The following is a 22,293-nucleotide window of genomic DNA, read 5'->3' on the forward strand; positions in this document are numbered from 1 at the left end:
GGGAGAAACTCTAACCCATGTCTTTTTGGCAAGTGTGAGTTTTACAACATGGCGACAGGTGCCCTCTCTGGTGAGGCTCCTACCATACGACAGACACTGATGTCAGCAGTAAATAATAAAATTTAAAGTTTATGATTAAGTACAGAGTTAATGTGAACACAGAGCTTGAAGAAAGCCACCTGGAAACATCAACTCCAAATGAATGGGATCAGCGTTCCCAAGTAGAGACGTTAAGGTTTCACACACAGGGAAAGACAGAGAAGCTTTAGCAGAATCACCACGTTTTCCATTCAAGACCAGTGCATAGGCTGCAGCAACTTGATTGGTGATGATTTGATACACTTCAAGGAAAGTTACTTTATCATTACATAAGAAGGGACAATGCTCTGAGGAGGTCTTATCACTGGGGCTCTGTAGTCTTCCTAATTTTTTTTATTGTTATTGTTATTTATTTATTTATTTTGAGATGGAGTCTCGCTCTGTCGCCAGGCTGGAGTGCAGTGGTGCAATCTCGGCTCACTGCAACCTCCGACTCCCTGGTTCAAGTAATTCTCGTGGCTCAGCCTCCCGAATAGATGGTACTACAGGCAAGCACCAACATGCCCAGCTAATTTTTGTATTTTTTTTTAGGGACGGGATTTCACCATGTTGGCCAGTATAATCTCTATTTCTTGAATTCGTGATCTGCCAGAATCAGTCTCCCAAAGTGCTGGGATGACAGGCGTGACCCACTGTTCACGGCCAGTTTTCCAAATTATTTACAGAAAAACTCCTAGAAGTTGCGCCTGCATTCGTCTGAACTCAGGTTGCATGACCACATTCCTCTCAAGGCTCAGAATTATTTAAAGGTCCATAGCTTTAAATTGGAATCACTTGATATTTGAATTACTTAATTTCCTACTGAGACACAAGTGCTATCTCTGTTGTTTGCCTTTCAGAGAGAGCTCCCAAGTCCTTCGGAAATCCATTCCTGGGTCATTAAGCTAAAAAGCGGTTTAGTTAGTTTCTAAAAAAATTCCATTTCTGTCCGAGCGCGGTGGCTCACGCCTGTAATCCCAGCACTTTGGGAGGCAGAGGCGGGCGGATCGCCTGAGGTCGTAGTTTGAGGCCAGCCTGACCAACATGGAAAAAACCCTTCTCTATTAAAAATACGAAATTAACTGGGCATGGTGGGACATGCCTGCAATCCCAGCTACTCGGGAGTCTGAGGCAGGAGAATCTCTTGAACCTGGGAGACGGAGGATGCAGCGAGCGGAGATCACGCCATTCCACTCCAGCGTGGGCTACAAGAGCGAAACTCCATCTCAAAAAAAAAAATACTGTTTCAGAAGACAGAGAAAATTCATTTACACATTTTCTAAATAAATGTCCTAAGAAAAGAGACTACAGGAAAGAAAATCTCTTACTTTATTTTCGAAGGAGGAATTATGCCTCTCACTTATTTGCTTGTTTGTTTGAGACAGGGTCCAGCTCTGTCATCCAGGTTAGAGTGTGCTAGTGAGATCAGGGCTCAGTGCAGCGTCCAACTCCCTGGCTCAAGTGATGTTTCAATCTCAGTGCCCGAAGCAGCTGAGAACACAGGTGTGCACCACCACACCTGGCTGAGTTTTTTTATTTTTAGTAGAGACGAGGTCTCACTATGTTGCTCAGGCTGATCACACACTCCTGGGCTCAAGCAATCCTCCGGCCCTGGCCTCTCAAAGTGCTGGGATGACAGGTGTGACCCACCGCTCGGAGTTCTGGCTTTATTTCCATGAAATAAGAAATTTTCCTCCACATTCTGTGTATAATAGGCAGTTCTATATGTCACCTTTCTACTTTCATTATCCGCTCAAACAACCCAGGACCTTGCTTGGTTTACTAAGCCATTCAGATTATCAGTCCCCGTTGTAAGCAGCGCCCTACTCCACCCCTTTACCGAGGTACCTGCCCCTGTACCCCATCCTGTCCCAGCCTGAGGGGAGCTTGCCCCGCCTGCAGGACGCGCGACTCCACCTGCTCAAAAAAGGCACTTTGCCTTAAAACCATTTTCAACTTTGGAGAAAAAAAGATTCAGCATTCAGTACAAAATGGCCCACTACCAAATGTTGTTTTACCTTCGATTGTTTGAAATGTTAACTGAAAACGGGCAGGAAGCCTCCCTGTGATATTAGGGGTAATATGACGGCACATCAGAAACAATCCACCAATCAGAACCCGGGGGATCGAGTGCTGGAGATCAAGAGGATGACAGCAGGCCACATCATGGACCCAGCTGAGGAAAGAGCCCCGACGCATCGCTGCCAGGCCCTGCCCTTAAGAACAACACCCCATTTCAGGCCCCGCCCCCAAGACCAGGATAAACCTCTGGCCCCCCAGCACCGACCCGCTGTCCAGCCTGGCCTCCAGGCAGCCTCCTCCCTCTTGACTCACCCCAGTCCCCGCCCCCACCTTCTAACCAGGCCCCGCCCCCAAATTGTGGCTTCAAATGCATTAGTAAATCAGATACAAAATATCTCCCCTTATTGTTCTCTTTTTCAGAATTTACCGGTTATCTGTGCACATTAACATATATATTTCACATGTTGTTTCTCTGATCTGGTCCACAAAGAGCTGACATCCAGATGTGGCCCCTGAACCATCCAGGCTGCCCAGCAGCAATTACACCAAGGGGCCCACACCCCGTGTCCATCCATGTCTGGGTGTGAGCCCCTCCCAGGACCATGCCCAGTGGAGCTTCTTAAGAAGTTCTTGTCACTGGGTCACAGGAGATGGAATCTCAGAGCAGATGAGAGGAACTGAGAAAAGGCATGGGTGAGTGCGAGTGAGCCTGTCAGGCAGGACGCTTCAGACTCAGAAAAGACTTGCTACTACAATACCTGGCATTTCAGAAAGGAAAGAGACAGATTAATCCACCGAGAAGTATCACTTCACCTGAGGAAGAGCCAGCCCTGGCTCCTTTCCTTTCCTCTTCTGAGCTGCTTCCTCATGTAACATTAGTCTTTAGAAATCAATCCTGAATGTGAAAAATGAAAGGGGCCTGCCACTCCACACCTGTGGATATTTCTCATCAGGTGGAGATGAGAGACTGAGAAAACAAATAAGACACAAAGACAAAGTATAGAGAAAGAACAGTGGGCCCAAAGGACAGGCACACTCAGCATGCGAAGACCTGCACCAGCGCTGCTCTCTGAGTTCCCTCAGTATTTATTGATGACTATTTTTACTATCTTGGCAAGGGGAGTGCGGCAGGGCAACAGGGTAATGGTGGGGAGAAGGTCAGCAGGGAAACGTGAGCAAAGGAATCTGTATCATGAATAAGCTTAAGGAAATGTACTGTGCCTGGATTGTAGGGAAAAGAAAGAGAGATCAGATTGATACTGTGTCTATGTAGAAAAGGGAACTCGATTTTGATCTGTACTAAGAAAAATTGTTTCTGCTTTGAGATGCAGTTAACCTGTAACTTTAGCCCCAACCCTGTGCTCACAGAAACATGTGCTGTATTGAATCAAGGTTTAATGGACTTAGGGCTGTGCAGGGTTTGCCTTGATTTGTTTTGTTTTTCGGAGGTGGAGTCTCATTTTGTCGTGCTGGCTGCAGTGCAGTGGCATGATCTCGGCTCACTGCAACCTCTGCCACCTGGGTCAAGCGATTCTCCTGCCTCAGCCTCCCGAGTAGCCGGGATTACAGGCACCGGCCACTACGCCCGGCTAATTTTTGTATTTTTAGTAGAGACGGGTTTTCAACATGTTGGTCAGGCTGGTCTCGAACTCCTGACCCGCCTCGGCCTCCCAAAGTGCTGGGATTACAGGCGTGAGCCACCATGCCCAGCCAGGATGTGCCTTGTTAACCATGTTTGCAGGCAGTATGCTTCGTAAAAGTCATCGCCATTCGCCATTCTCAATTAACCAGGGACACAATGCACTGTGGAAGGCCGCAGGGACCTCTGCCCTAGAAAGCCTGGGTTTTGTCCAAGGTTTACCCCCACTGAGACAGCCTGAGATATGGCCTCATGGGATAGGAAAGACCTTACCATCTGCCAGCCTGACACCCATAAAGGGTCTGTGCTGAGGAGGAGTAGTGAAAGAGGGAGGCCTCTTTGCAGTTGAGATAAGAGGAAGGCTTCTGTCTCCTGCTCTTCCCTGGGAATGGAATGTCTCAGTATAAAGCTGACCATTCCCATTAGTTCTATTCTGAGATAGGAGAAAACCGCCCTGTGGGCGGGGGCGAGATATGCTGGCAGCAATACTGCTCTGTTACTCTTTCCTACACGGATATGTTTGGGTGAAGAGAAACATAAATCTAGCCTATGTGAACATCGGGGCACAGTTCCTTTCCTTGAACTTATTCATGATACAGATTCCTTTGTTCACATGTTTCCCTGCTGACCTTCTCCCCACCTGTTGCCCTGCTACACTCCCCTCACTAAGATAGTAAAAATAATGATCAATAAACACTGAGGAAACTCAGAGACTGTGCGGGTCCTCCGTATGCTGAGCGCTGGTCCCCTGGGCCCACTGTACTTTCCCTATACTTTATCTCTGTGTCTTATTTCTTTTCTCTGTCTCTTGTCCCACCTGATGAGAAATACTCACAGGTGTGGAGGGGCTGGCACCCTTCACTGGATGTGCACGTAGGCCAGATTTATGTTTCACTTTACACAAACATTTCAGTGTAGCAAAGAGTCACAGAGCAGTATTGCTGCCAGCATATCTCACCTCCAGCCACAGGGCAGTTTTCTCCTATCTCAGAATACAAAGAATGGTCAGCTTTACACCTAGACATTCCCTTCCCAGGACGAGCAGGAGACAGATGCCTTCCTCTTATCTCAACTGCAAAGAGGCCTCCCTCTTTCACTACTCCTCCTCAGCACAGGCCCTTCACTGGTGTTGGGCTGGGGGATATAAGGTCTTTCCTTTCCCACAAGACCATATCTCAGGCTGTCTCAGTGGGTGGAAACCTTGGACAATACCCAGGCTTACTTGGGCAGAGGTCCCTGTGGCTTTCCGCAGTGCATTGTGTCCCTGGTTAATAGAGAATGGAGAATGGCATGACTTTTACAAAGCATACTGCATGCAAAAATATTGTTAACAAGGCACAGCCCACACAGCCCTAAATCCATTAAACCTTGATTCAATACAGCACATGTTTCCGTGAGCACAGGGTTGGGGCTAAATTTACAGATTTACAGTATCTCAAAGCAGAACAGTTTTGCTTCGTACAGATCAAAATGGAGTTTCTTATGTCTTCCTTTTCTATATAGACACAGTAACAATCTGATCTCTCTTTCTTCTCCCCACAAAAAAAAAATATGAGACTTCATGTTAGAAATGACTCATTCCCTTCCTGGGGCAAAAACCCACAGACAGGAGAGATTTCACCCGTAGAAAGATGGTCGTCTGCTTCCCACTGCACCAGAGATCATGCAGAGATAAGAAAGTCCCACAGGAAGACCTACAAGTGTATATTTGACCCAGGTCTTCAGATCTCACTCCCCTCCTAGAAAACACCCACATACGAGGTAACCGGGGGGAGCTGGGCTGGATTGATCTCCCCTCAGGGCACAGACTCGTCCCTCATCCCTCATCAATCCCCATCTGGAGGACAGCCCCTCACCTCTCTGTGGATCACAGGCTGAGCTCAGCACTCAGAAATGGAGGACACAGAGCTTCCATGCTCAATGCTGCACACAGATGACAAGCACCTGTGCCACTGCTGGTATTACTGAGGGTGGGTTCCATCCCGTCAGAATAAGAATCCCTGCTAAAGCAACACAAAAGCTCTATTTGCAAAATGCTCTGCACTCTAATGTGAAGGCAGGGTTGGGCTCCACTCAGATGGGGCGAGCCCAGCACAGTCCCAAGTTCTTGCTCCGCCCTCCCCTTGGGGCCTTGTTCTCACCAGGATCCAGAGAGTGGATGGCAAAGGCACAAAAGTAATCACACAGAACAGGCAAGATAGACCAGAGGTGGTGTGAGGGTTGGGCTGTGTGAAAGGAAAATGAATATGGAGCCCCAAATCACTAAGCAAAAGGGAAAAGTCAAGCTAGGAACTGCTTAGGAAACCAGACTCGCCTTCTATTCAAAGTCACCGCTCTGCTCCCTGACATACATGCATATCTGAGTGCCTCCTTTGGCAACGCTAATCAGAAACTCAAAAGAAGGACCCAGCACAGTGTCTCAGGACTGTAATCCCAGCACTTTGGGAGGCCAAGGCAGGCAGATCACTTGGGGTGAAGGGTTCAAGACTAGCCCGGCCAACATGGTGAAACAACATCTCTACTAAAAATACAAAAGTTATCTGAGCGTGGTGGCATGCACCTGTAGTCCCAGCTACGTGGGAAGCTGAGGCAGGAGAATCACCTGAATGCAGGAGGCAGAGGTTGGAGTGAGTCAAGATCCTGCCATTGCACTCCAGCCTGGGCCACAGAGCAAGACTTCATCTCAAAAGAAAAAAAGAACCTCAAAAGATCGCAACCATTTGTGCCTCACTTATCTGTGACCTGGAAGCCCCCTCCCTGCTTCAAGTTCAAGTCTCCCTGGCTTTGTTTAAAGTTGTCCTGCCTTTCCAGACCAAACCAACGTACTTGTAACTATATTGACTGGTGTCTCCCTAAAGTGTATAAAATTAAGCTGTGCCCCGTCCACCTGGGGCACATGTCATCAGGAATTCCTGAGGCTGTGCCACAGGTGCGTCCTCAACCTTGGTGAAATAAACTTTCTAAATTAACTGAGATCTGTCTGAGAAGTCCTGGGCTCACAGCTGCAATGTCAAATGCAGATCTGTGTGAGATCACAAAGGTTTCCACACAGAAGGTGATACCAGAACAAACACCTAGGGAAGAAATGATGCTTGTCACTTGCAGCTGAGGGGACAGAGAGTCCTAGGCAGAAGGACAGCTCAAGCAAAGGCTGAGACAGGAGCAATCTCAGCCCCAGGAAGAGGAAAGTGGCCCATGTGGTTGGAGCAGTGGAAGAAAGGAGGGCACAGGTAGATGAAGTCAGAGAGGTCCTGGGGGCACAGATCCATAGGGACAAGGTCTTCGAACATTTTTCTCCCACAACCCAAAAGAATATTGAAAGCCAACTCTGATCCCAGCTATTCGAGAGGCTGAGGCAGGAGAATCACTTGAACCCGGGAGGTGCAGGTTGCAGTGAGCCGAGATCGCACCACTGCACTCCAGCCTGGGCCACAGGGCGAGAGTCAGTCTCAAAAACAAACAAACAAACAAACAAACTGAGCACTAACCTCTCGAGAAGAAAAGCCACACACTGTATTTTGCCAGTCATTTCAGGGGTCACTGTCACTGTGACTGAGCTTTTCCAGTCTTATTCCTCACCTCTATGTTACAGGGGGGCTCACTGAGGCTCACAGCGGGAGACATTTCACCAAGTTATCCTGAGAAGCTCTGAGGTGAGTAGAAAATAGGTGTGGCTGACTCCCACGAGATGGCCTGGAAGGGTCAATAGGCTGCCTTGGTCTTCCTCCTCTGGAAAATTGCAAGATCAGATGGGAGTCGTGGCCCAGCTGGGTAATCCCAGCACTTTGGGAAGTTGAGGCAGGCAGGTCATTTGAGCCCAGAAGTTTGAGACCAACATGGGCAACATGGGAGTCTGGTTTAATAACTATATTTCCTACAACTAGCATATAAGGGGGCTTTACACAACTTTGCAAAGGAACTGTTAGACTGGAATTTAGGTCGATAGTATAAAATGGCTTACGATCTCTTGTTTCTATAGCTTGATTTCCAGACCAAATTTTAATGCGGTATGAGGCCACAGTAAGCCTCTATAATTTTGGATGTTCAGGACCAGAAACAGAACTTATTATCTTTGTTCTTGGAGTAGACATTTCTTTTTCTCCCCATTCCCAAGGGTAGAAAGACTGCAATTTTTTTGTGCTTATGTTTGTCTAAACTTTTTGTTAAGTCACTGTTAACAGCTGGACTCACTTCTGCACTTGGACACGACTGAGTTTGTCCTGTGCAATTGTGGTAGAATTGACCTCGAGGTGCCCAATCTATAATAGTTCCGAATTTATCATTTTGTAATATCACCGCACTATTGGCCACACATTCTTCCCAAACTAAAACTTTTGTGTCTTTTGATCCTTTGGGATTTTGGGGGGGTAAGGCTTTCCTTTAGGCCTAAATTTTAATGATCTTTGATAAGAAAAGTCTTGTAAATAATTAACCTGTGGCCTGAGTGACATTCCACTTACCGCGTGATTAGTAAATCTACTGGTGGTACCGACAGTAGGTACTTCTACCAACCAATTTTTGACTGCAGGCATTAAACATCCTGGTGCTCTCCCGAGGCAAATAGGAGGATAATGATACCCAGTGGAAATATTTATCATCATTCCTTCTTCCTCAGGTTTGGCAGGGCAACGATCATCTGTGGGGCCAGGTACCCATACACTATTATAAACATATACTTCTATAGGATTATCCATCCATGTGACTGCACGAATTAAGGGCGGGAAAGGCACATAGGCCCAGTAGGTATAATTAGCTGCAGCTGCTCCTGCAGGCGTGGGGAGACTTACCACCGTCGATACAATCATCAAAGCTGCAAGCAGCGTGTTCTCTGGAGTTTGTGTCACCTTTGTGTTCTCTAGGCTTTTTTTCGGTGACTGTGTCAGCTTTTAAATTGTGCCCAAGTTGGCGGCTCCGCCTACGTGGTGGATGGCAACTTTATCTGTTTTTTTGACATCACCATTTTGTTTATCTTGTGAGTCAATGGTGCTCGATTGTGGTGTTTCCGTCTCTGTGGAGGCGCTTTTTTTTTTTTTTTCTTTGCATCTCTGATGGGTTCATTGTAGAACTTTAAATGTCTAGTGGGTATCTAAACAGGAAGCTGATTTTCTCCTGGTGAAACCCAAGCAAAACCTCTCCCCCATGTTACCACCTTCCCTATTTCTCATGTCTTATTTTTGTTGTCTTTTTATCAAATCAGTTTTCCTTCATGTGGGCTATTCTTTTTACTGGTAAGATGTTGTTTTGCAGAGGTAGTAGTCTGATTTCTATAAATGTTTAAAATATTTAAAGTATAGAGTGCTAGATTAAGTTGCATCTGAGGAGTGGTACACTCCTTACTGTCTCCCCCTTCTCTTTAACTAATTGAGTTTTGAGTGTTCTATTAGTTTTTTTAACAATGGCCTGTCCTTGGGAATTATAGGGAATTCCTGTTGTGTTTGTAATTTTCTACTGATTTCAGAATTTTTGGAAAGCTTTACTACAGTATCCAGGTCCATTGTCAGTTTTAATTTTTTTTGGAACTCCCATGACAGCAAAACAAGATAATAAATGTTTTTTAACATGGGAAGTACTTTCTCCTGTCTGGCAAGTTGCCCATATGAAATGTGAATAAGTATCACCTGTTACACGGACACATCATAATCTTTTAAATGAAGGTACATGTGTGACATCTATTTGCCATAATGCATTAGGACATAGACCTCTGGGATTAACTCCTGCCTCTTGAGTGGGCAGGTGTAGGACTTGACACTGGGTGCGATGTTGTAGAATATCTTTTGCCTGTTTTCATGTAACATCAAATTTGTTTTTTAATCCTGCTGCATTTACATGAGTCAAAGCATGAAGTTCTTGTGCTTTTATGAATGCAGATGGTACCAGTAAGTCAGCTTGTTTATTTGCTTTAGCTAAAGGCCCTGGTAAATTAGTGTGTGCTAAAATATGAGTAATATAAAATGGGAAATTTTTTTTTCAGTTTGTTGTAATAAACTGAACAGCTCGTTTAACTGATCATCTATGCTATATTTAATTAGAGCTGTTTCAATATCCCTTGTAGCCTGCACTACATATGCAGAATCTGATACAATATTAATAGGTTGATCAAAATCTTATAACACTGTAATGACTGCAACCAACTCTGCTCTTTGAGCCGATTGATATTGAGTTTTGATGACTCGCTGTTTTGGCCCTGTGTGAGCTGCTTTTCTATTGCTGGAACCATCAGTAAACACTGTCAGAGCATTTTCTAAAGGTTTATGTCTAGTAATTTTAGGTAAAATCCAAGTAGTCAATTTTAAAAACTGGAAGATTTTTGTTTTTGGGTAATGATTATCAATCATTCCCACAAAATTAGTAAGACCAATCTGCCATGCACCAGAATTGATAAAGGCTTGTCTAACCTGTTCCTTGTTTAAAGGAACAACTATTTTGTCTGGGTCATTTTCACACAATTTTATTATTTGTAATCTTGCCTGACCAATTAATGTAGCTATTTGATCCGAGTACAATGTAAAAGTCTTAATTGTACTGTGAGGAAGGAATGACCACTCCACAAGATCAGTATTTTGAACAATGATGTCTGCTGGAGAATGTGCAGTAGCAAAAATCAAAAGTTGGAGTGGGGCTAAGGGACCTTTGTGCTGACTGATTTTTTTCTTTTACTAACTTAATTTTTTTTGTTGCCTCTGGGGTTAATATTCTTTTACTATTTAAGTCTGGGTCTCCTCTTAAGATAGAGAACAAATTTGACATGGCATAAGTAGGAATGCCTAGAGTTGGCTGAATGTAATTAATATCTCCTAGCAAGTTTTGAAAGTCATTTAATGTTTTTAATGTGTCTTTTCTTATTTCTACTTTTTGTGGCTTAATTTTTCTATTTTCTATCTGCATCTCTAAATAATGAAAAGGAGTAGAGGTTTGAATCTTATCACATGCTATTGCCAGTCTTGCGTTGGCAACCTCTGCTTGCAGAAATGTGTAACAGTCCGTTAATTTGTCTCTTGTTTCTGCAGCACACAAAATATCATCAACATAATGAATGATATGACAGTCTGAAAACTTATCTCTAACTGGTTGAAGAGCTTGACCTACGAAAGTCTGACAAATAGTTGGACTATTAAGCATTCCCTGAGGTAACACTTTCCACTGAAACCTGGTGGCTGGTTCCTTATTATTTATGGCTGGTATAGTAAAGGCAAATTTTTCAAAATCTTTCTCCACCAGAAAAATGGTAAAAAAGCAATCCTTTAGATCAATTATAATTAAAGGCCAGTCTTTTGGGATCATGGCCGGAGAGGGCAACCCGGGTTGGAGAGGCCCCATGGGTTGAATTATGGCATTTACGGCTCTTAAGTCAGTTAACATACACCATCTGCCGGATTTTTTCTGAATTACAAACACAGGAGAATTCTAAGGAGAGAAAGTGGGTGAAACATGTCCTTTTTTAAGTAGTTTTTTAACTATTTTATGTAGCGCCCCCAAATTTTCCTTAGGGAGCAGCCACTGTTTGACCCAGACAGGATGCTGCAAGGTGAGTCTGAATTGCTCCTTCACCATAGTGAACTGTAAGTTGGGCAATAATGGGCACAGCGAGCCAAGTTGCAGTGAGCCTAGTTTCAGGCTCCCTCCCCCAGCACTCACTCGGCTGAGGAGGAGGTGGACATCGTGGTTTTAGCCCCTATGGCCCCGATGGTTCTGGACCTTTTTCTTTTAACTTCAATGTTTCAGAATATATTACCTCCTGTAATTGATTGTAGTCAACATTTTGCTTTGACCGAGGCATTACAGACTCTGCTACATATTTACAATGTGAACTTTCCGTTCCTTTCTGGGATTCTGTCCGTCTCTTCTTCACAATCCATTACATAGCTTTTAGGGCTATCAGAAACTGAAACGCTGTCTTCTTCTGTTTGAAACGGTTTTAAAGCTGCTTTAATAATGGCCCAATCATTCCATACCATAAGTGGGATGATTTTACCCTCCCTACTTCTCTGTTTTAATTCTTTGCCAATTTTTTCCCAATCTTTTAGATCTAAAGTTCCCTGTTCTGGAAACCATGGGCAGAATTGTTCTATTGTTTGAAATAGCTTGATTCGATTTTCTGTAGAGACTCTAACTCCCCCTTTTCTTAAAAGAATTTTAATAAAGCTGAGATAAGAGGCATATTTACTTTTAGCTTGTCCCATTGTTACCCTGGCTTTTTTTGAGCCCACGAGCTTACCGCAAGGCTGACCGTAGAAGTACTTGGGAATCTCTCGTTGACTTGTCCTCAATGACCATGCTCAAGCGTACGTTTACCCTAGAGAAAAGCCCCACATTAGATACCAGGTGAAGGTGGCCAGCCCCTCTACACCTGTGAGTCTTTTTTGTCAGGTGGGATGAGAGACTGAGAAAAGAAATAAGACACAGAGACAAAGTATAGAGAAAGAACAGTGGGCCCAGAGGACTGGCGCTCAGCATATGGAGGACCCGCGCCGGCACTGGTCTCTGAGTTTCCTCACTATTTATTGATCATTATCTCTACCATCTCAGAGAGGGGGATGTGGCAGGACAATAGGGTAATAGTGGGAAGAGGGTCAGCAGGAAAACATGTGAACAAAGATCTCTGTGTTATGAATAAGTTTAAGGAAAGGTGCTGTGTTTTGATGTGTACGTACACAAACATTTCAGTGCATTAAACGGTAGTATTGCTGCCAGCATGTTTTACCTCTAGCCCTAAGGTGATTTTCTCTTATCTCAGTAAACAGAACATACAATCAGGTTTTACACCAAGACATTTTATTTTTAGGGAGGAGCAGGAGACAGATGCCTTCCTCTTATCTCAACTGCAGAGGCCTTCCTCTTTCACTAATCCTCCTCAGCACAGACCCTTTATGGGAGTCAGGCTGGGGGACAGTCAGGTCTTTCACTTCCCATGAGACAATATCTCAGGCTATCACATGGGGAGAAACCTTGGACAATACCTGGTTTTCTGAGGCAGAGGTCCCTGCGGCCTTCCGCAGTGTATTGTGTCCTTGGGTACTTGAGATTAGAGAATGGGGATGACTTTTACCAAGCATACTGCCTTTAAGCACTTTTTAAACAAAGCACATCCTGCACAGCCCTAAATCCATTAAACCTTGAGTTGACACAGCACATGTCTCTGCCAGCACAGGGTTGGGGCTAGGGTTACAGATTCACAGCATCTCAAGACAGAAGAATTTCTATTAGTACAGAACAAAATGGAGTCTCTTATGTCTACTTCTTTCTACAGACACAGTAACAGTCTGATCTCTCTTTCTTTTCCCCACACTTCTTATCTTTGCTAGCATCTGACCATTTTGTTCAGATCTGCTGAACATAGTGTGACCGTGACACATAGACTGAGAAGTGCAAGTCAAGCTAAATATCCCTTAGGGGACCAGTCAATAATGATTCCATACGAATCATTGTGCAGCACCTCTGCCTGTTCTGCAATGCAATCTTGCTAAACAAATACGTTCATTTTTTCTAACTGGGTCCAATCCTGTTTACAAATAGGTTTTTGGGGGTTGTATGCCTCAATTACAGGAGCAGATTTATTATGGTAAATACTGAGATCAGAAAGCATGTGTAACTGTGTCATACAGTGATTTACATCCAGGCATTATTACCAGCTAAGATTGATAAATATGCCTAATAAGTACAATGGTTCTCTGTGTCAGCCTTTGTTGAAGGAATACTCACAGAAATGGTGATCACTGCCATCATAGCTACCATTAAATTATTCACTGTGAGTGGTTGTCCTGCTTTCCTCAGGTTGTCTTCCTGGATCTGTGACAGCTTCTTGATCTGTCTCCAGGTGGGTGGCTGTATTCAATGGGTGTTGCTCGTGACAGTTGGGGTCCTCCTCAGCACCAGCCTCGACATGGCTGCAACCGGGGGGTCCTCAGGATCCTCCCGGAATCTCTTCCTTGGCATCTGGCCCATGACAAGATTTCAGGTGTCTTGATGGTAACCAAACTGACTGTTGATTTTGGCCTGGAGAAACACAAGCATAACCTCTACCCCAAGTTATTATTTTACCTATTTCCCAAATTTTTGTTATTGGATCTCTCTGCCAAATCATTCTTCTGCTTCTGTCTTTGCAGCTGGTTTCTGTAGATGCTGTTCAGCTGCTGATAACATCTGGCCTTTGGGCAGGCTCAAAAAATTTAAAGTTAATAATGCCAGATTCAGTTGCTCCTGTGGTGTTCCATATTCTCTGTCTCCCCCTTTCTGCTTTTGCAACTGCTGTTTTAGGGAGAGATTCATTCTTTCCACTATGGCTTGTCCTTGAGAATTGTATGGGATACCAGTAATGTGTTTAATATTCCTCATAGAGAAAAATGTAGGAGAACTTGGCTAGTATAGCCTGGGGCATTATCTGTTTTTATAGAAGCTGGAATGCCCATCACCACAAAACACTGCAAAAGATGACATTTAACATAGGCAGAAGACTCTCCTGTTTGGCATGTAGCCCAGACAAAGTGAGAAAAGGTGTCCACACATACATGTATATAAGCTAGTCTCCCAAACGAGGGAACATGTGTGACATCTATTTGCCAAACCGAGTTAGGTTCCAATCCTTGAAGATTAACCCCTCCTGTAAAAGATGAGGAATGTATCATTTGGCAAGTTGGGCATCACTGGATAATATTTTTAGCTTCTTTCCAGGTAATGCTGTATCTGCATTTGAGACCAGAGGCATTAACATGGGTTAAATGGTGAAAGTGTCTAGCATTAGCTATTGCATTAGCAACTAAGCGATCAGCCATTTGATTCCCTTCAGTCAAAGGTCCTAGAAGAGATGTATGAGCCCAAATGTGACTGATGCAAAAATGGTGCATTCTACTTCTAACTGCTGTTTGCAATTGGGTAAATAAAGTCTTCAGTTGTTCATCTGTATGAAATTGTAATTGAGCATTTTCAATTAACTGTGTGGAATGAACCACGTATGAAGAATCAGAAATCACATTAATAGGCATATCAAAAGCAGTCAATAACTCAATTACAGCTACTCAGCTTTTTGAGCTGAAGTATAGGGCGTCTGAAAACTTTACTTTTTGAGCCAAACTAAGAAGCTTTACCATTACTAGACACATCTGTGAAACAATAAAAACGCTTAGCAGGCTGCAGGTTGTTTACTGCAGGAATTGTAAATGCAAACCGTTCACAGTCTTGTTCAGCTAAGGGGATAGTAAAGAAACAGTCTTTTAAATCTATGACTATTAAAGGCCAATTTTTGGAATTTTAGCAAGAGAAAGCAATCCTTGCTGCAATGCTCCCATAGGTTATACAGTTGAATTGATAGCTCTTAAGTCAGTTAACATTCTCCATTTACCTCATTTTTTCTTAATTATGAAAACTGGAGAATTCCAAGGGGAAACTGTTGGAGCAATATGCCATTTTCTATCTGTTCAGTAACTAATTTCTCTAAAGCCTCCAGTTTCTCTTTACTTAGTGGCCATTGTTCTATCCAAATTGGCTTATCTGTGAACCATTTTAAAGGTATAGGTTCTGGAGGCTTAACAATGGCCGCCATCAAAAATGGTATCCTAATCTTTGGCGGGAAATTTTTAAACCTTGCAAATTTTTTTCTAGTCCCATACCAGGGACATACCCCATTTCATGCATCATATGTTGACTTTGAGGGCTATATAATTGTTCTGGAATTAGAACTTGGGCTCTGCATTGTTGTAATAAATCTCTTCCCCATAAATTTATAGATACAGAAGTTATAATTGGTTGAATAGTCTCAGGTTGTCCATCGGGCCCTTCACAATGCCAAACAGAACTACTCTGATATACTTCAGGGGTTTCACCAACTCCAACTATGTTAAATTGAGCGGGTTGAATTGGCCACGTGGACGGCCAGTGCTGTAGAGAAATGATTGAAATGTCTGCTCTTGTATCTACCAAACCTTTAAATTTCTTTCCCTGAATAGTTATTTCACAGGTAGGACATTTATCAGTAATTTGATTGACCCAATAAGCTGCTTTGCCTTGTTTATTTGTGCTTCCAAATCCTCCTGTTCATTTAATTTCACTTTTTCCCATTTCCACATATGGCACAATCAGGAGCTGTGCTATGGGCTCTCCTGGCTCTGCTTTCCAGGAAACATAAGTAGGTATAACAATTTGAATTTCCCTATTGTAATCTGAATCAATGACTCCTGTATGTATTTGTACCCCTTTTAAACCTAAACGAGACTTTCCTAAAAGTAATCCGATTGTACCCGCTGGCAAGGGTCCACAGACTCCTGTTGGGACCTTTTGCGGGGGTTCCCCAGGTAGAAGTCTCACAGCTTTTATGCAGCATAAATCTACTGTGGCATTACCGGCTATGGCGGGGGACAGACATTGTACAGGGGTGAGGGAATGGTCTGAGCTGGAAATGCCCCGGTTTAGAATGGGGCCCGGGACAGGCCCCTCATGGCATTTCCCGAAATCGTATTCCCATCTTTATCAAACTTAGAGGGACACTGATTAGCCCAATGTTTTCCTTTTTTACATTTTGGACATATTTCAGGATCAGCAGTTTTCTTTTTTCCCCTGTCTGGTGGCCTGATTCGCTGATTTTTTCTACATTTGTTTTTAGTATGACCATGCTTCCCACAGTTAAAACAAGCACCAGGAAATGGAGTATTTCCTTTGTCCACTCTCAGTCCTGCCATTGCCTGTGCCAACAAGGCAGCTTTATGCAGATTACCTCCGATACCATCACAGGCCTTGATATAATTAACTAAATGTGCTTTCCTTCTAATAGGTCACAGAGCAGCGTGGCAACTGGGATTACAGAGCGAGACTCCATCTCAAAAAAAGAAAGAAAGAAAAAAGCATTGTCAAAACCTAATAACTGCAACACTATATCCTGAGCAGCTGAATCTGCAATCATCTTTTTAAGAGACTTCTGTAACCAAGCTATAAAATCAACGTATGGTTCTCTTGGTCCCTGTTTCATAGCACTAAAGGAAGGGTACTGTTCTCCACATGAAGTGATTTGTTCCCAAGCTCTAATGCACACTCCTCTAAGCTGTTCTGTGGCATCATCCTGCATGACCAGTTGTGCACCTAAGCCAGCCCAGCCGCCAACCCCCAAAAGCTGGTCTGCAGTTATATTAATTTGAGGTTGGGCCTGGGCATTGCGAGCAGCCTGAATGGAAGCTTCATCTGCCCACCAAGTTTTAAATTGTAAGAACTGAGCAGGAGTTAGATAAGCTCAAGTAAGACAGTCCCAGTCAGTAGGTATCATCCGACTGGAAACAGCAACATTCTTTAATAGTCCCATTACAAAAGGAGAACCTGGTCCATACTGATTTATAATTTGTTTAAATTCTTTGAGTAATTTAAAAAGAAAAGGCTCAAATGTAGCTGTAATATTTCCCTGTTGATCTGGGGGGTATACTCGAACAGGGAACTGCCAAGTCTCTAAATCACCCTCTCTTCTAGCTTGCTGAATTCCTGCCTGAATAGAACTAAGAGCGATTGCTTGAGGCACTGCTCAAACAGTCACTGGGGCAACTCCTTTTCACCCAGTGTTCTCCAGAAAAGAAAGATCTGGAAGGTCATTTTCTTCAAAATAATAATGAGGGGGTGCAGAAAGGTAGGGATGAACCTCTTCCTCTTTTGCCGCTTTAGCTTTAGCTGGCAAATAAACCTGCTCTGTAACCTCTTCTGTCACTTCCTCCTCATCATAACTGTGAATAAGTTCCAAGGTGGAACGAACCAGACCCCACACCTGTCCCACTGTTACCCTGAGGCTTCTGAGCTCCTGTTGTTACTCACCACAGGGATTGCTTTAAGAGTACTTGGGTGTCCTCCAGCTAGTTTTCCATTCCAACTGTTGCTCCGGTGACCCTTCAACCTGGATTCGAGCCCCCACGAAGGTACGCCACTTGCCGAGACCAGCTCGGTCAGGGAGACCCTAACCCAGTGGTGCTACAGGAATGAAAGACACACACACAGAAATATAGAGGTGTGAAGTAGGAAATCAGGGGTCTCACAGCCTTCAGAGCTGAGAGTCCCGAACAGAGATTTACCCACGCATTTATTAACAGCAAACCAGTCATTAGCATTCTTTCTATAGACATTAAATTAACTAAAAGTATTCCTTATGGGAAACGAAGGGATGGGCCAAATTAAAGGAATAGGTTGGGCTACTTAACTGCAGCAGGAGCATGTCCTTAAGGCACACATCTCTCATGCTATTGTTTGTGGCTTAAGAATGGCTTTAAGTGGTTTTCCACCCTGGGCTGGCCAGGTGTTCCTTGCCCTCATTCCCGTAAACCCACAACCTTCCAGCATGGGTGTTAGGGCCATTATGAACATGTTACACTGCTACAGAGATTTTGTTTTTGGGGGGCTTGCTCCCAACAAGTTTGGCCTTCCCACCTCTATACATTCCAATAACGGACCAGCCTTTATTAGGCAAATCACCCAAGCAGTTTCTCAGGCTCTTGGTATTCAGAGGAACCTTCATACTCTTTACCGTCCTCAATCTTCAGAAAAGGCAGAATGGACTAATGGTCTTTTAAAAACACACCTCACCAAGCTCAGCCACCAACTTAAAAAGGACTGGACAATACTATTACCACTTGCCCTTCTCAGAATTAGGGCCTGTCCTTGAAATGCTACGGGGTACAGCCCATTTGAGCTCCTGTGTGAATGCTCCTTTTTATTAGGCCCCAGTATCATTCCAGACACCAGAGCAACTTGGAATGTGCCCCAAAAAACTTGTCATCCCTAATATCTTCTGTCTAGTCATACTTCTGTCTAGTCTATTCACCCTTCTCAACTACTCATAAATGCCCTGCTCTTCTTTACACTGCCAGTTTACACTGTTTCTCCAAGCCATCACAGCTGGTATCTCCTGGTGCTATCCCCAAACCACCACTCTTAACTCTTAAAGTAAATAAATAATCTTTGCTGGCAAGGCTATGCTGAACCTCCTTAGGCACTCTCTAATTGGATGTCCTGGGTCCTCCCAATTCTTAGTCTTTTAATACCTGTTTTTCTCCTTCTCTTATTCTGTTTAGTTTTCAATTCATACAAAACTGTATCCAGGCCATCACCAATAACTGTATATGACAAATGTTTCTTCTACCAACCCCACAATATCACCCCTTACCACAAAATCTTCCTTCAGCTTAGTCTCTCCCACTCTAGGTTTGCACGCCGCCCCTAATCCCTCTCAAAGCAGCCCTGAGAAACATTGCCCATTCTCTCTCCATACCACCCCCAAAAATTTTTGCCGCTCCAAGACTTCAACACTATTTTGTTTTATTTTTTATTTAATATAAGAAGACAGGAATGTCAGGCCTCTGAGCCCAAGTTAAGCCATCATATCGCCTGTGACCTGCAGGTACACATCCAGATGGCCTGAAGTAACTGAAGAATCACAAAAGGAGTGAAAATGGCCTGTTCCTGCCTTAACTGATGACATTACTTTGTGAAATTCCTTCTCCTGGCTCAGCCTGGCTCAAAAGCTCCCCCACTGAGCACCTTGTGACCCCCGGCCCTGCCCTCAAGAGAACAACCCCCTTTGGCTGTAATTTTCCTTTATGTACCCAAATCCTATAAAACAGCCCCACCCCTATCACTCCCGCTGATTCTCTTTTTGGACTCAGCCTGCCTGCACCCAGGTGAAATAAACAGCCTTGTTGATCACACAAAGTCTGTTTGGTGGTCTCTTCTCACAGACGGGAGTGAAATTTACTGCAGAATATTTCCCAAAGTCTCATAACGATGCAGAAATACATGTGTACAAGACTTGTTCTGACACGTGGCACAGAACTGACAGTAGCGGCTCCCCAGGGAGGCTGGAAGGAGGGTGGAGGACGTGACAGGGAAAGGAGATGCCTTATGGCCAAGGGTCTAAGCTGCAGCTTTGCTTGGAGCATTACCACCAAACAAACATATACATCGTGTGATGTTTAAATATCACAATATATGTTTAATAATAATTGGTGGGGCTGAGCACGGTGGCTCGTACCTGTAATCTCAGCACTCTATGAGGCTGAAGCAGGCAGATCACCTGAGGACAGGAGTTCAAGACCAGCCTGGAATCCCAGCACTTAGAAAGGCAAAGGCGGGCGGATCACGAGGTTAGGAAATCCAGACAGTCCTGGCTAACAAGGTGAAATTCCGTCTCTACTGAAAATACCAAAAAATTATCCGGGCGTGGTGGCACTCAACTGTAGTCTCACCTACTCGGGAGCCTGAGGTAGGAGAATCGCTTGAACCTGGGAGGCAGAGGTTGCAGTGAGTCGAGATCACGCCACTGCACTCCAGCCTGGCTACAGAGCAAGACTCCATCTCAAAAAAAAAAAAAAAAAAATTAACCGGCCATGGTGGTACACACCTGTGGTCCCAGCTACTTGGGAGGCTGAGGCTTGGAGATGGCTTGAGCCTGAAGGAGGTTGCAGTGAGCTAAGATCATGCCACTGCGCTCCAGCCTAAGCAACACAGCGAGACCTTCTCTCAAAATAAAATCAAATATATGAAAACAGAATAACTAAAAGTACGAAAATCCATTTTGTTTATATAGGTCCGCAAAATAATAAAACCTACACAGACTCACAAGAAACTAGATGTTAACAAAAAAAGTTGTCATTTTCCCCAGATTTTCTTTTCTTTCTTTTTTTTTTTAGATAGGGTCTCGTTCTGTCGCCCAGGCTGCAGTGCAGTAATGCAATCTTGGCTCACTGCAACCTCTGCCTTCTGGGTTCAAGCGGTTCTCCTGCCTCAGCCACAGAGTAGCTGGGATTACCGGTGCCCACCAGCATGCCCGGCTAACTTTTGTATTTTTAGTAAAGATGGGGTTTCACCATGTTGGCCAGGCTTGTCGTGAACTCCTGACCTCAGGTGATCCACCCACCTCGGCCTCCCAAAGTGATAGGATTATAGGCATGAGCTACCACGCCCAGCAGATGTTCAAAATACATACATATGTGTGTGTAAATATGTACGTATATGTATGTGCATATGTATATGTATATATAAAGATTTTAAAAATATAAAAAGTAGAAAGATTTGTTTAACTGAAGAGGAATCTCATCTTGCTAGAAAATGACACTTTGGCAGTTGGGGTAGGGGGACATCTTGGCAGATCTAAGAAAACAGGAAATGCCCCATGCTAGAAGAAGCAATCACCCTTTCAACTGACTGACCTGGAGGAAGCTTCAGATATCTGTAGTAATGCAGGCATGTGCAGAGGCAGCCACTATGGCATCTATGGCACTCTTTATACAGGGAAAAATCACAAAGGACCCACATGTTGTCATTCAGCCAATTTCCAAAGCAGATGTCAAAGAGCAAGCTAGCCATGTTTACTAACTTGACAACATGTAAATTTTCCCAACTAGCAGGATCAAATATCAAAGTAAAATATTTACTAAAACACAAAGAAAACAATAGACACTGGCGTCTACTTGAGGGTGGAGAGGGGGAGGAAGGAGAGGAGCAGAAAAAATAGCTACTGGGGGCTGGGCACAGTGGCTTACACCTGTAATCCCAGCACTTTGAGAGGCTGAGAGGCTTCGATCATCTGACATCAGGAGTTCAACATCAGCCTGGCCAACATGGTGAAACCCTGCCTCTACTAAAAATACAAACATTAGCCAGGTGTGGTGGTGGCATGTGTTTGTAATCCCAGCTACTCGGGAGGCTGAGGCAGGAGACTTGCTTGAACCCAGGAGGCTGAGGTTGCAGTGAGCCGAGATCATGCCATCATACTCGAGCCTGAATAAACAAGTGCAAAACTTAGTGTCAAAAAAAGAAAAAAGAAAAAAAAAAAAAAAACTACTGGGTACTGGGCTTGATACTGGAGGGATAGAATAATCTGTACAACAAACCTCAATGACATGAGTTTACCTATGTAACAAATCTTCACGTGTAGCCCCAATCCTAAAGTAAAAACATAAATATAAAACATTTTATTTTTTTAATTTACTACAGAATTATTTTTAAAGTCTCATAATGATGCAGAAATACACGTGTAGGAGACTTGCTTTGACACCTAACACAGAATTGCCAGTAGCGGCTCCCCAGTGAGGTTGGAAGGAGGGTGGAGGACATGACAGGGAAAGGAGATGCTTTGTGGCAAAGGGTCTGCAGCTTTGCTTGGAGTTTTACTAGAAAACAAATATATCCATCATGTGATGTTTAAATATCAAAATATCTATTTAATAATAATTGGTGGGGCTGAGCACGGTGGCTTGTGCCTGTAATCCCAGCACTCTGGGAGGCTGAGGTGGGTGGATAACCCGAGGTCAGGAGTTTGAGGCCACCCTGGCCAACATGATGAAACCCCATCTCTACTAAAAATACAAAAAAATTAACCGGGCCTGGAGGCACATACCTGTAACCCCAGCTACTTGGGAGGCTGAGGCAGGAGAATCACTTGAACCTGGGAGGTGCAGGTTGCAGTAAACTGAGATCATGCCACTGCACTCCAGTCTGGGTGACAGAGGCTGACTCCGTCTCAAAAAATAAATTGTAACCATTTTTACCGAAAACTTCTGTTTCACAAGCCTCTCCACAGTAACCCCACAGTCTCCATG

At 44.1% G+C, this 22,293-nt stretch overlaps 1 protein-coding gene and 1 long non-coding RNA gene across 2 annotated transcripts in view; one reads left to right on the top strand and one right to left on the bottom strand.

Annotated features, from left to right (window-relative positions):
* LOC104001134 (zinc finger protein 83) overlaps positions 1-22,293 on the bottom strand; it is a 141,239-nt gene that overhangs the window by 115,815 nt on the left and 3,131 nt on the right. The gene's annotated exons all lie outside the window — the stretch shown is intronic.
* On the top strand, positions 6,809-19,399 carry LOC107969563 (uncharacterized). Its single transcript, XR_001711527.4, has 3 exons — positions 6,809-6,969; positions 7,332-7,392; positions 16,500-19,399. It is a non-coding gene; the product is annotated as an uncharacterized LOC107969563 (long non-coding RNA).

This window comes from Pan troglodytes, chromosome 20 (assembly GCF_028858775.2).
Source record: "Pan troglodytes isolate AG18354 chromosome 20, NHGRI_mPanTro3-v2.0_pri, whole genome shotgun sequence".
NCBI classification, from domain to species: Eukaryota; Metazoa; Chordata; class Mammalia; order Primates; family Hominidae; genus Pan; species Pan troglodytes.